This window comes from Taudactylus pleione, unplaced genomic scaffold (genome assembly GCF_031769625.1).
Source record: "Taudactylus pleione unplaced genomic scaffold, aTauple2 ptg000092l, whole genome shotgun sequence".
In the NCBI taxonomy this organism is placed as follows: Eukaryota; Metazoa; Chordata; class Amphibia; order Anura; family Myobatrachidae; genus Taudactylus; species Taudactylus pleione.
The window spans coordinates 12743133-12756884 of NW_028284494.1; positions in this window are offsets into that span (position 1 = coordinate 12743133).

Consider the following 13752-nt stretch of genomic DNA (forward strand, 5'->3'; position numbering starts at 1 on the left):
ATTGAGAGCCATCAGAGCTGCTCGCAGCCCTTGAGGTTGCCTTAACTCATCGCAAGCACAGCAATCAGTGCGAGCTGAAATACATCCAGGTGATGTGTACAGTGATGCTACTTTGCTAATTATGCACGCCCTTTAAACAGCATTTTGGCGGCATGACACGCTTGCTTCCACAACACCACTCCCCCATTTACAAGCACCTTCCCCAGTTACCACCCACAAACAGCACTATCTGTCACTCAAAGTAGCGACCTGATAGTGGCTTACAAGCAACCAAAAACAGATCGCAAAGACTGACTTGCACACGTGCCCTGCGAATTATATGCATACGCAGATGGGCGAAAATCACTCAGAGTGCAACTTAGTGACCGGGTCTGAATCAGGTCCTGTGTGTTATGTGCTACTTGTGCTAATAACTTGCTCACCAGGAGCTCTTTGCATCTCTTAAGATCTGTGTCAGTTGGAAAGAAAGAAAGATATTACATATGACTTAGGGCCTGATACAGAGCCGCTCGCTCGCGCTGTGCGTTCGCAAGTGGCCCGATGTTCTGTGTACGCGCATGTGCGCACTTCGTTCTACGCATGCACAAACTACACACTGTGATCGCATCTCTCTCGCTCGCCCACCAAAGGCAGCCCAAGGTAATGAGTGACGGGAGAGGCCATTTGTGGGTGGTAACAGGGGTTGGAGATGCAAACACAGGCGTGCCTGAGTGCTTCATCGCCATTTTTGAGGCATGCATAATTAACAGGCAGCATCATAGTACATGTCACTTGCCATTTTTTTACACTGATTTCCTCACAATACTTGCGGTAGGGTAAAGCAACAGCAAGCACTACACTAGCATCCGATGGTGCTCGATGTACCAATGTTTTAATACACTTCCTGGAGATGACGTGTGCTAGTGGGCGGCTCTGCCTGTGTGATTAGGCATATGCTCAGACAAAGTGGCCACTCACTAAGACTTGGTGGGCGTGCTTATTCCTTGGTGAGCGATTGCTTCCCGTGGCATCACTTTGACAAATTTGCAAATGCATCCAGCGAGCGTATGCAGATAGTGAGTCGGTCTGAATCAGGCCCTTAAATCTAGGATCAAGGATGGTTGTCTAAATGTAGTGAACTCATTGCAAGATTTAGCAAACCTTTTGTTCATGGTCAAGCAAAAAAAGAATGTGATCTATAAGTACAACATACTTAGCGGAAACTCTTAATCTTAACACCTCCTTCAGATTCTCCTCTAGCTTTTTTTTATTAGTTTAACTAAGAGTATGACTTGACTAATGGAGCGTACACACGGTCAGATTTGTCAGACTTGTCAGATTTGTCAGATGAACGACTGAACGATTAAACGATTTGAACGATTTGACCAAAGTTTTGAACGATTTGAACGATTGAACGATTTTTGACTGCATTAAAATGAATGGAATCGTCCAAGTCTGACTGCAAACCCATCAGATGTCAGATATCGTTATCTGACAAACGGGAACGCGCATCGTTGATCGTCCATCGTTCAGGCATGTCAGATATGAACGATTTTCCTTCAGATATGAACGACTGAACGAATTTTAAATCGTTATCGTTCATATCTGAAGGAAAAATCTGATCGTGTGTATGCACCATTAGGCTGGCAGAGTCTGAAGTCACCAATTTCAAATGGCTTCAGAAGCTTGCATACAGCTGAGAGCATTCTCCACTGTGTTGGACTAAGTTAACATGCCCCCACCTCTACCTATATCATGGCTTGATATGTACATTTGGATTGCTTGTTGTTGTTCCGTCAGTAGCTGAAGCATATGAAGGTGGAATACAACCTGGTTACTACATCTTGCTTCAGGTGGTGGCATGGCAAATTATACTTTATCTTTTACATGCAATTGCTGAATGCTGAAAATGTCTCAAACTTTTTTGAATCACAGAAAACATGTCCTGCATGCTCCTGTCAGTTTTTAAGAAATTCTGAACCATCAAATTTGTTTGTACAAAACAGGACATGTTCAAATTTACCCAGTTATAATGCTGGTACAATGTTACTTGCATTATCAGAAATAACAAATCCTGAAGAGAATCTTAGTGGGATAAGCCATTTTGCAATCACATCTGAGTTTGTCCAGCAAATTGACACTGGTATTCCTCTTAGTGAAGCTCGTGATACAGAAAGTAGCCTACCTGTGAATGAGCAGGAGTTGTATGTTAGATACTGCTGCTGCTGAAGGTGATATACACCCATGCAAGGATTCTACTACTTTGCAAATTGGTTGCAGGAGGACTATATCCAATTATGAGGTGGTTGGTGATGAAGGTGTTGGTGGTGGAGATTGCATGTGCTGCGCTATATCCATGCTATTAGTAGCTGACTGCTTGTTAGTATTTTACATGATTTTTCAGATTTTGCTAATAATTTGCATGAACTCGCTGCATATTACTTAACAGGGAGGAGGTACCTATATGGTTAAACTCCCCACATCTACTTGCTTTGGCCTCACAAATAGAACAGATGCCTTGACAAATGTTGTCAGAATTTGGGAAAAATTATTCCATGCGAGGAGGTGGCTTTTTGGTCTTATGCCCAAGCATGACAATTTCCTTCTTATTATATTTACTAGCAAGAACTGCTGCCATTGATGGCTGACTTACTTTAACCCTAACAACATCCCCCTTCATTTTATCAACTTCTTTTGTTCAACAAATTCCATCAACATCCTCATTTGCATGATATACACTAATATCTCCTCATCCTGTTACACTTCCACAGTATAATCCTCAATTTCTATATCACCATCATTACTTTTACTGCTAGTCATCCTTTCATTTGCAGAGAGTTCGGAAATGGTAGAAGGAGGCTTCTCAACTATTACAGTTTTAGAAATGTGAGACTCACACATAGCACTCATAGGCACTCTTATACTCTCCTTAGTGATCTGTAAAGTTTGTGAACACAGTTTGTTCTCTTTGTGCACTGATTTGCCTGTTTTAAATGTGGCACATCTAGACTCAGAGCAAGGTGTTGCTTGCAAGGTTACAAAAGATGCCTGACTGTGTTTGGCCCTGGCTTACACAATAGTCTTTATAGGGCATGAAACAGTGGTAGCAAGACCACCACTCACAAAGAAAGGCAAATAAAGCCTTTCCTTGCCACTGTGGTGTATGACATGTTGTAATTTGACTTTTTTGGCAGCAAATTTTCCCTGATGTTTTCTTTATGATTGTAAAATAATGTTTAGGTTTGAGGTGCCATTTACATCTTCTTTCCCTTTGTCCTCCTTTAGTAGATGTTGAAGAAGCACTACGACTGGCAGCACTACTATCGAGTTGCTCCTGTTCTTCTATTGACTGATCCAGGACGGGAGTAAAGCTACTGTAGTTGAACTTAACTGCCACCACACCAAGTTATTGTACAATGAGAGAGTGAAAGAAGGGACTGTGGGTCTGATTCACTAGGGATCTCAACTACAAATGCAATAGCGATTACGCATGCAGTTCAACTTTGATAGTATGCTAATTCACTGCCATCGCTATGCCGCTTCTGCACTACACAAGGATGCCTACTTTACCTTAGACACATCCATAATGTTTAGCAAGACTGCGAAAACATTGGTACAATCGAATACCATTGCAGCCTCACGCACACTTGCACACGGTCTGACCGCACTCAGAAACTGCTAACTCAGCACACGCTATGAAGCCTCAGACTGTGTAGGACATCGCAGTGGATAATTTATTCACACCCATGCAACTGCGTTGAAACACACTGGCATGACTGCGTTTCACCAACTACCTCCATCACCACCAACAAACGGCACTTCATGTCAATCACTCTGTGCTGGGTCTGTGTAGTCACTGCAATCACAGTCCAATCACAGCACAGATCGCAACAATCAGCCGATTGCATGTGTATTAGCAACTGCGATCCTTGCAGAATCATGTTCTGTAACCTTTAGAATGCAGTTTTATTTTAAGACTGGAGATTTTGGTTGACCCCCCCCCCCAAAAAAATGCCTTGTTTACACTTATTTATTTTCAGGGTACAGCTGTTCTGGACATGTCTGCTCTGGTCTACATACACACCCAGGGAGGGACTGCTGTATGCAATCCAAAATTAGCAAGATCCAAAATTTTTTGGAAAATTATGTTTTGAGCTGTTCTGAGATCCGAGCTTGATGGGAAGACCCAGGACAAGATTCAGATTCACTTTGAAAATAAATGAAGTATGGAGTTTTTATGTTCTCCCTGTGCTTGTTTTGGGTTTTCTCCCACACTCCAAAAACACTGGTAGAGTAATTGGCTGCTGACAAAGAAAAAAAGAAAACCTGAGTATGGATGTGTGCTTTTGTGGTAGGAAATACGGATGGAAATGTAAGAACAATACACTTTTTTCCTACTTCACTATTTTTTGCTACAAAGCAGGAAGCTATAGCGTTGCACTATATTAATATGGTAGATTGACGTATGATTCCTTCTGAAGAAACTGTTACTATCCAGTATCGGAGAAATGCGTCAAGATAAAAAGGGGACCTGACCGGTCACGCATACATCCATCCTAACTGCTAAGCAGACTACGCTGCCGACCTAGCTTTCTGTTACCGGCAATCAGCGCACTCCCTCCCCCGCTGCGAAGGAGAATACTCCCGAACCTTGTGAGGTGCTCATCTTTCTTATTGAGCGGTAAGAGCTTGGGACGCTTAGTTCTCCCACTTAACTGAGCAACACTCCGCTTGCATAAGAGGGCTTCCAGTAGTCACTGAAGTGGTTCAAAAGAAGGGGGAGGTGGTAGTGTTCGTGAATATTTCTGCTGCTTGAATTTATCCAACAGGATTTGCAAATAATTCCCTCTGGTGGGATAAATAAAGGATGGACTGAACATAATATACAATCTGGATGAAAAGATCTCCCCAAAGTTTACTATATTAAAGGAGCTATCACATAAAGTACATTATTTTACAAGAATTTTTTCAATTTATTTGTAGGATCACAAAATAGCTACTCTTGATTGCATAACCAGCAGGACGGATGCCAACTAATGTGATTATGTTTTGTATGTCTTTTTTATGTATCTAATATTTTTTTGATATTGAACATTTTAATTGAATTTAGTAAAGGTTTCTAAAGAATATTGCGCTCCTTGTTATTTGTATTATCTATGCAAATCTATCTGTAAAATGGTAGATGCTGGAATGGGGGAGAGCAAACTCACCCCTCTGGAAATTATAGTCCTCTATCACACCAGAATAGTGCGGATGCCATATGTCATCATTCTTGGGCAACGTCATTGGGCATACACAAGATTGAGGAAAAAAAATTATTTGGCATGGACGACACATGCATGTAAATGTCTGGGGGCAGAGGCAGGACATGCTAGTAACCATAATGTCATCTTCAGATGGGGTTATGTTTTGCTTGACAAGCAAATAAAAGCTCAGGTTGTCATCGCTTCGTAAGTAACCAGAATGCTTCTCTGCCATAGTGGCGCTGTTCAATCAGACGTTGGTGGAGAAAACTCTGATCTCTCCATGGAATGCCTTTTCTTACATGGAGAAGCAAGAATAACCAAAAATTCCAAAAAAGGGGGGCTAGCACCCCTTTTTTTGTTTGTAACTGGTGATGCTATATGAATAAGCAATTATAATCAATTATTATAAAAGTCAGTTATTTGGTATGGATGGACTGTTAAAGAAACATTGCGATATGCCCTGAGCAAATTTGTTGTTTTACATCATTGATATTTATTAATAAATGTAGTATACCCCATTTCACTACTGTGCAAGTTACACTTTGCAAATACTGTATATAGATAAATGAATAAAACAACTTTATAGGAAATCCAGTAAAATCCTAACAATTTATTTTTGTTTGATGAGGAACGCTCTGTGCTGCCTCATATTCGTAAAGCAGCAGAGCCAGCGGTCTCTAGGACCCGCCGTGCCTCAGCAGGAGGCCTGACCTCCAGCATGCTCTACTGTGCATGCCCATCCTGTTGGCACATCTTTTCTCCTCAGTGTGCCCTCTGAGACTCCCAGCCATACAGATCACTACAGAGTACCGCAAGTACCCTATACCACCACTGCTATTACTAAGGGGCAATGTTAAATGATTGCCAATTGGGGCCAATAAATCGGTATCTATGCAGGGAAAACAACAGTGGACCTGAATCAGAGGTGCATGAAGTCACTGCCACAGACGCATATTCTTGCGGAGCTGCAGAGGCGATAATATGCAGATACTAGTTTTAGCTTTCCCCTTATGTACTGATTCAGAGTTGTACGGTATTGCACAGCCACAGTAAAGCAGCTGTGCAATACTGTAAACTAATATGCTAAAGCAGAAGATGGTGTCTGGTGCTGCATCCTAAGATGCAGAATCGTATGTTTTGCAGGACCATCAGCAATCTGAGTATCCCTGAGGTTTCTCAGACTGCGTCTCACAGCTCCTTAGCCGGGGCTAGGAACTCTGCATCAGAAGATGTAGATCCTGGCCTCAGCACTTTCAGAAAACAGGGGCGTCATCATCCCATTTTCCAAAACTGAGGCCGACTCTGCCCACTCCCTCCCCCAAATGCCTGGCTCAGAGGGCACTGCAAGAGATCTCGCAGTAAAAGATGGACGCATGTGCAGTGCTGATCGTGCACATACATCGATCTTCTAACCATCGGTCGGGTTTGTGCAAGCCCTGGGATGCCCACTTACAGTGCCAATTCTGATGGTGGTTCTGGACATGCCACCATTGGTGCACCATTGCATGCACCATTCACACTTGTGATAGTCCACAAGCACTGTCACAGCTGATAGATATTGAAGTTTCTCCAATACACAATTTTCTCTCCAGTCAATGATCTACACAGCATCCTCCTCTGAACTGGCCTTAGAGACAGAAATGTGCCTTCTCAGGACACTGCAAGCAGGCGTCTTAGTTTTGTGAAAATCAGTCTTTTCTGCCCCGGATGCTGAACCAGCCCCATTACCTTTATCTAGACATGTGCACGGACCCACAGGTATTGCTTTTGGTTCTATTTCATCATCATGTTTCGGTTTTGGTTCAGTTTTGAATTACTTAAAAGTCGATAAAAAAATCTATAAAAATGGATAAAACAGCTAAAATTATGTAATTTGGACCTGATTACATGCAATCCAAAAACCAAGTTCGGTTTTTAAATCTAAGTTCCGAACTGAGGGCCTGATTCAGACCCGGACGCAAGTGGCCGTTCGCTCGTCCGCCGTACGAGCGAAAAAATGTAAATTCAAGCGCTCGCTCGTATGTTCGCTCACAGCTAATCTTCCGCCCCATATTCTCCCAACCCCTCCTCTAGCTAGCGAACGTTCGAAATAGCGACCGTCCGTCTCCTCTTTGGTTGCAGGGAATGCTTGCACAAGTCAAATCATTTAGGGGCAGAGCGCAGACTACAACGTCGCCAACGTCATCAACGTCGGGCTCGTCCCCTATCCCCCACTCCCACCCAAACCTCCTCTGCCCACTCTTCCCCAAATTCCCCCTCCAACCCAGACCTGGCCGACCGTGAGGCCCCTCCCTCTCCTCACATTCCCATCCCTACCAATTCACACTCCCCTCAACCCCCCCTCTCTTTTCCTCAACCTCAACTTCCTCCCAAATCACCCCTCCTCCATCCTTGCTGCACTGGCCCACCTCTGATGAGGACGATTTTGGGGCTCCAGGACCAGGCACCATTATGACCTGGTATGTTTCCCTTATGGCTGTTTTTTCATTATTTTGATTTGGGTTGATGTCCTTTTGCCTGTGCAGTTCAAAATTGTAAAGTATTTCTAATGTTTTTGATATATATCTTTGTGAAACAATGTCTAGGATGTTTTCCCCTTACACATATGTCACATGTCCAAACACTCATACTTGTGTCTTTCTTGTTTACGGTACCAACAAATGTTGTATTTTTGCGTAGTTGTAACTCTCTTTTATGTTATTTTTGCCAAATATTTTTTGCCTTTGTTTTTCGACAATCTTTTCGTTTGGCATTCCTTTTGTTTTTTAGGTTTTTTTTGTCACCTTTTTTTGTATGGTATGATTTTTTAGTTGTTTTTTCACATATAAATTAAGGTGTAATTTTAGTAATCCACCCATTTTTTTTACCCACAGAGGACCAGAGGCGTACCGAAGAAATTTATGCAGGCTTGCAGAATTTGAGGGGCCATGTAGTTGCCATGCTTGTGGCCTTGGATCACATTTTGGCGCACCTGCACCACTAATTATTTTATGTTTCCCTCCTAAAATGTTTTAAAAAATAAAATTTATTTTGATTTATTTAAGTCTCATTCCTTGTTTGTAAACCTTAGATTGTTGAACCTTACATAAGTTTACTATTTGTCCCTGATTTTTAAAGAAATGTAAATGTGTTTGTCGAAAGCTCAAGTAAGTTTGTAAGCTTGCACATTAAACACATAACAATACCAATAGGTTTGGAGAAGTAACCTCAAAATGTGATTATTTTTTGGTGTGGGTAATGTTAAATTTAAAGCTACCTGCTTAGGCCTACAATTGCAAACATACTGATTCACCATAATACCTTTGGTGTTTGTTTTTAGCAACAAAGCAGGGTACTAAACTTTTAAAAATAAGAACTTACAGTATTAGGCATTAAGCAACTTAGCATTTTTAGAAACAGGTTACACTTGGTTGTAATTTACGATGGAAATCGTTGGTGAACGTAAAATAAAATTTTAATACACACAAATAATAAACACCAAGTGAATACACATAATAAATACAAAAATTCAAAACACACACACACGTCAAAAACACACCAAAACCCCCCAAAAAACAAAATCAGGAACTGTTTGAAGAAGGAGCATGCCAACATGAATCCACAAATGAGGAGAAGAAATCATTGTTTCCGAAGTTATATCCAATGTGTCCACATAAAGTCATTTGTGTTGATCAGGTAGTAGGCATGGTTTTTTATGGTCATTTTAGGGATTAAAAACAACAACAAAAATCAGTTAAAAGTGTACTTTAAAATATTACATGTCTACATTGTGGCATTTTTAAACATTATGAGGAAATAATTATCTAAAAAATCTGTCCCCAACTTCATCGCGTATGGCCCCCCCACATACTGACCTCCGACCAACCTCGTGGTGGCCGTCCTCAGGCAAGGCATCCTCTGGCTGCATCACTCCTTATGGCGATGTTGTGAAATATCCCACACAGGACCACAATTTTCGAAACCATAGCCGGCAAATACATGAGGTTGCCACCAGAGCGGTGGAGGCATCTGAATCGGCCTTTTAAAAGGCCGATAAAGCACTCCACCACCTGCCTGGTGGCTGTAAGTGCAGAATTATACTGACTTTGTGGCCCTGGTGTGGGAGCCAAATAAGGAGTGAGCAGCCAGGGCGTGCAAGGGTAACCACTGTCTCCTGTGAAAACATATAAAAAAACATCAGGACCATTGTGTAACAAGCTTTGCATTGGTTTCAACAGAAGGTGTCATCTTACCCAGAAGCCACGCATCACCAGCTTGTAGGTTGTTTCATTTGTGCCAAATACCAGATTGCCGGATGACGAAGGAATCATGTGCACTGCCGGGGAATTTGGCATTCAGGGACAGGATCTGGAGGGAGGCATCACATACCACCATTACATTCATAGAGTGAAAGTGTTTGCGGTTCCTAAATATAGCCTCCAGCCTTGCTGGAGGCTGAAGTGGTCTGTGAGTGCCATCCACAACCCCTGTGATGTGTGGGAAGTCAGCTATTTGATAATAATTAGCCTTCACCACATTAAGGGAACCCATATCCAATGGTATTTGAATAAAATGATGGAGGTGTTTGAAAAGGATCTCCATCACTGCCCTCAGGATCCTTGAAAAGGAGGATTGGGAAATTCAAGCGACTATTCCCACAGTGGTTTGAAAGAATCCTGAGGCACAAAAATGGAACACCGACATTAATTGCATAAGTGGTGGTATTTCTATAGGACTGTCAATTTGCCGTTCAAGATCACTCTCTATTAATGAGAGAGTGTCTATAATGAGTTGTGGCGGAAGACGGAAGCACCTTAAGACCTCATCATCTGGCATTCCAAAAAGGGTGACACATGTTCTATATATCTGGGGCCTTGCACGCCTACGAGGCCTACACCTGGGACGAAGTTGAGGTTGGTCGGGTTCTGGAACCATGGCCAATATAAAACGACCAACATCAACCTGAAATGTTAAGCAAGGAAGTTATAGGTTTAGACAAATGTGTTAAGAAAAATATACTTATCTTTTCCAAGAAAACCAAAGATGCTTACAGGCTTGGGACGTGTCATGGGCAAATCACCCTACATTTTAAAATTTTAAAATTTTTAAGAAATTAATTTAAAAAACTATGATTTTAAAAAAAGTTCGTATTCTAAAAAATAGAGAAGGGAGCACACATTAGTTCTCAAAATAGTATGCTACATTTAGTGATAAGACATGTTTTTACACAGAAAAATTGAAAACACATTAGTTTGCTAAATAGTACGCTACTTTTACAGTTGAATATGGATACATTAGTTCGCTAAATAGTATGCTACTTTTACAGTTAAATAAGGATACATTAGTTCGCTAACTAGTACGCTACTTTTAAAGTTGAATAAGGATACATTAGTTCGCTAAATAGTACGCTACTTTTACAGTTGAATAAGGATACATTAGTTCGCTAAATAGTACGCTACATTTAGTGGTAAGACATGATTGTTCACAGAAAAAAAACAACATTACTTAGCGAAACATATGCTAAGACAAACACATCGAATTTGTAAAATCATGAAACCAAAAACACTTACCAAAAACAAATATCCCAAAGTTCAAAAACTTCACTCGGTCACTGCCAAAATAACTGTAAAACAAAATTTTTTTTTAAACAAATGTAAACTATTTACCATTATTTTTTACGGTGGTTTTTTTAAATACTCAAAAATTCAAATCAAAAAAGCCGAAAAATATAAAAAAATGCTAACGGAAAATAACAAAGAAAAAATGCCAAAAGATCAAAAAAAACAGTCCTCCTTCTACAAACCAATCGCCAACAATCAACTCCAATGCTAAACCTCCAACAATCAAAACATGCCACCTCGACTCGAGTCACACCAAGCCATAAATAGGCTTTATTTTCCCGCTCAAATTAAGGACGGAAAATAGGAGCGCACAAGGAATGATGCGGCCGAATAATGCTGACGCATGTATAAAAACGTCACTGAAGGCCAAAATCGGTCTGCTACATTGACCAAAAAAAATGAGTACAGAGCAGCAAAGTACTAGCCAACAGCACCATGTAAGTGTTTTTTTTTTATGGGAAAATGCGTATGTTTAACATTACATTTTAAAACATTTTACTAAAAATATTTTTTAACATTTTAAAAAAAAGGTGTGGAGGATGCCATGGAAGAGGCTGCTGGCCCTAGTAGGCAAACTAGGGCCAAAAAAAAAAGGCAGCCACAATTCACAAGCAAGGAGATGGAGGTTTTGGTGCAATGACAACCTGGCACAGGCACCAAGGAATATGGGTGCAACCCAGAGATGGAAACTTTGGGACAACATAGCCAGTGGTGTCAATGGTGTGGGTGAGTTCGAACGTTCAGCCCTGGAGGTCAAACGCCGGTACGTAAAAACTACATTTTAGTAAAAAGTGTTTACAGGTCAAAATACTGCAGGAATAATGCCAAATTTTAAACCAACAGATGGAGCGACTTCAAATATCGGCTTAAACAAAAACTGGCTGGTAGGGCTAGGCATGCAGGGAGGACAGGTGGGGTCCCACCCCTGTGTCACTTGAGCTCACAGATTTGGAGGAGCTGGCCCAGGGGTGTGTGCAGGATGAGGAGGTGTTTGGTGTGTCGAACATGGATACCGACATGCCAGACTTTGCGGCTCCTCATGTTGCCCCAGGTAAATGTTGTAAGGTTACCAACTCAGAAATGTGTTTTTGACAATATCTAGATTATAATTTTACTCTTTTCTCTTTTTCCTCACAGAGACACAGGCGGATGAGTCTGCTCCAGAGGTGAGCTTTGGCTACAGAATTTCTTCTGGCTCTGCAGTGGAGGAAGCAGTAGATCCGGCTGGGGACGCTGTGGCAGACAGTCCAGGGTATTCCCCCTCGCAGGCAGTGGCCCTCCTCACTGATCTCAATGGTAAAACGGATCAGCAGACCGAGATTCTGCTGAGGATGGACGCCAATCTGCTATGGGTGGCGGACACCCTGGAGCAAAGTGCTGCTGCCAACGTGACCATTGCTAAGGCCCTTGCGGAAAATACTGGGGCCAACGTGCGAATAGCAAATGCCCTGGAGCAGCTCGTTCGTCAGCACATGTTGGAGCCGGCCTCCCTTCCTGCCGGAAAATCAGGACCCTCCACCTCTGGCACAACAACAGCCATCCCTCCAAATGTGCCTAGCCCTATGCCTAGTCCAGAGGCCATAACATCTGCCTCTGGCCAGGCCAGCCGAAGGACTTCCCGGACCCGTTCTGGCTCCCTCCAACCCCGGCCAAATGGCCTAAAAGGTGATGACAGCACTGGCTAATTTCCCCACAATCCATCTCTGTGTTTGCCCTATGTTCCTGCATGGCAAAAACCTCCCTCTCCTTTCTTGTGAATTGTTTTTATTTGTTTTAATTTTGTTCAAATGCCACTTATTTTGTGGGTGTGTGTGCAAAATGATTTGTAGATTTTGTCCCATGAAAAAAAATATTAACTTTAAAAAAAACTTGACACAAAAATAAACAAAAAATGATTACACTTTGGAAACAAAATTCCAAAAATCTATTGTTGATTTATTCACAAACTGGTTAAAAGGTAATCCCTCTAACAAACTTACAAACAGTACAATGGAAATATAAACATTTCATATTTTGCCTAAAAAATAAGGGTTAAAATCAATTTATTAGTTTTAATTAACAATTATCCAAAAAAAAAGGACGATTGGTTTCTTGGTCCAAAAAAACAAAACAAAACATGCGTACAATATTGTTTGTCTACAAAATAAACACAAATATGTAAAAAGCACTCAAAAAACCTAAACATTTGTTAACTAATTGATTGTATGCCCCCGAAATTAGCAGCTAAGTAGTTCACCTGCGTTCGGTTTTTAACTAATAAAAAAGGTCTATTTGCAAAACACCTTAGAAGCTGTTTAGCAATTAAAAGTTAATTGTTTTTGTTGCCTCACTTGATTAATCGCAACACCATCGATGAGTCCGGGGAAGTACGAGGAGACCATCGTCATTGCGGTAGACTATACCAGACCCAAAGCTGAGCGAGCAGTCTTAATGGAAATTGGATCACACAGTGACGTGTACAAAATAGCGTCCACATTGGACATTCGCACAAGATAATACATGTATGCCCAAAAAACGCCTTGCCACGCATGCGTTTTCTCATCTCCACCCCCGTTACCACCCATATACGGAACATTCTGTCAATCAAATGACATAGGTCACTTCCTGTTCGCTGTGTATACAAGCGATCGAGAAATGACCGCAATGATCCGGCCGCACATGCGCAATGAGAACCGGACGCATGTGTGGTTTAAAACAATCGAAAGCGTACAAGCGAACGGCTGATAGGTCCTGACTTCAGACCCGAGCTGGAATTTGGTCTGCCTCAAACCCAAAGCGATTCCAAACTAGGATTCGATTAGACTCAAAACCGCTAAGCTTGGGTCTGCTCGTATTTCAGGAGAATCTGTATCTAATTATACCTATATCTATATAAAAGTGTATTTGTTTTTTATTGCAACAATGTTATCGACTGGGACGAGATTTAG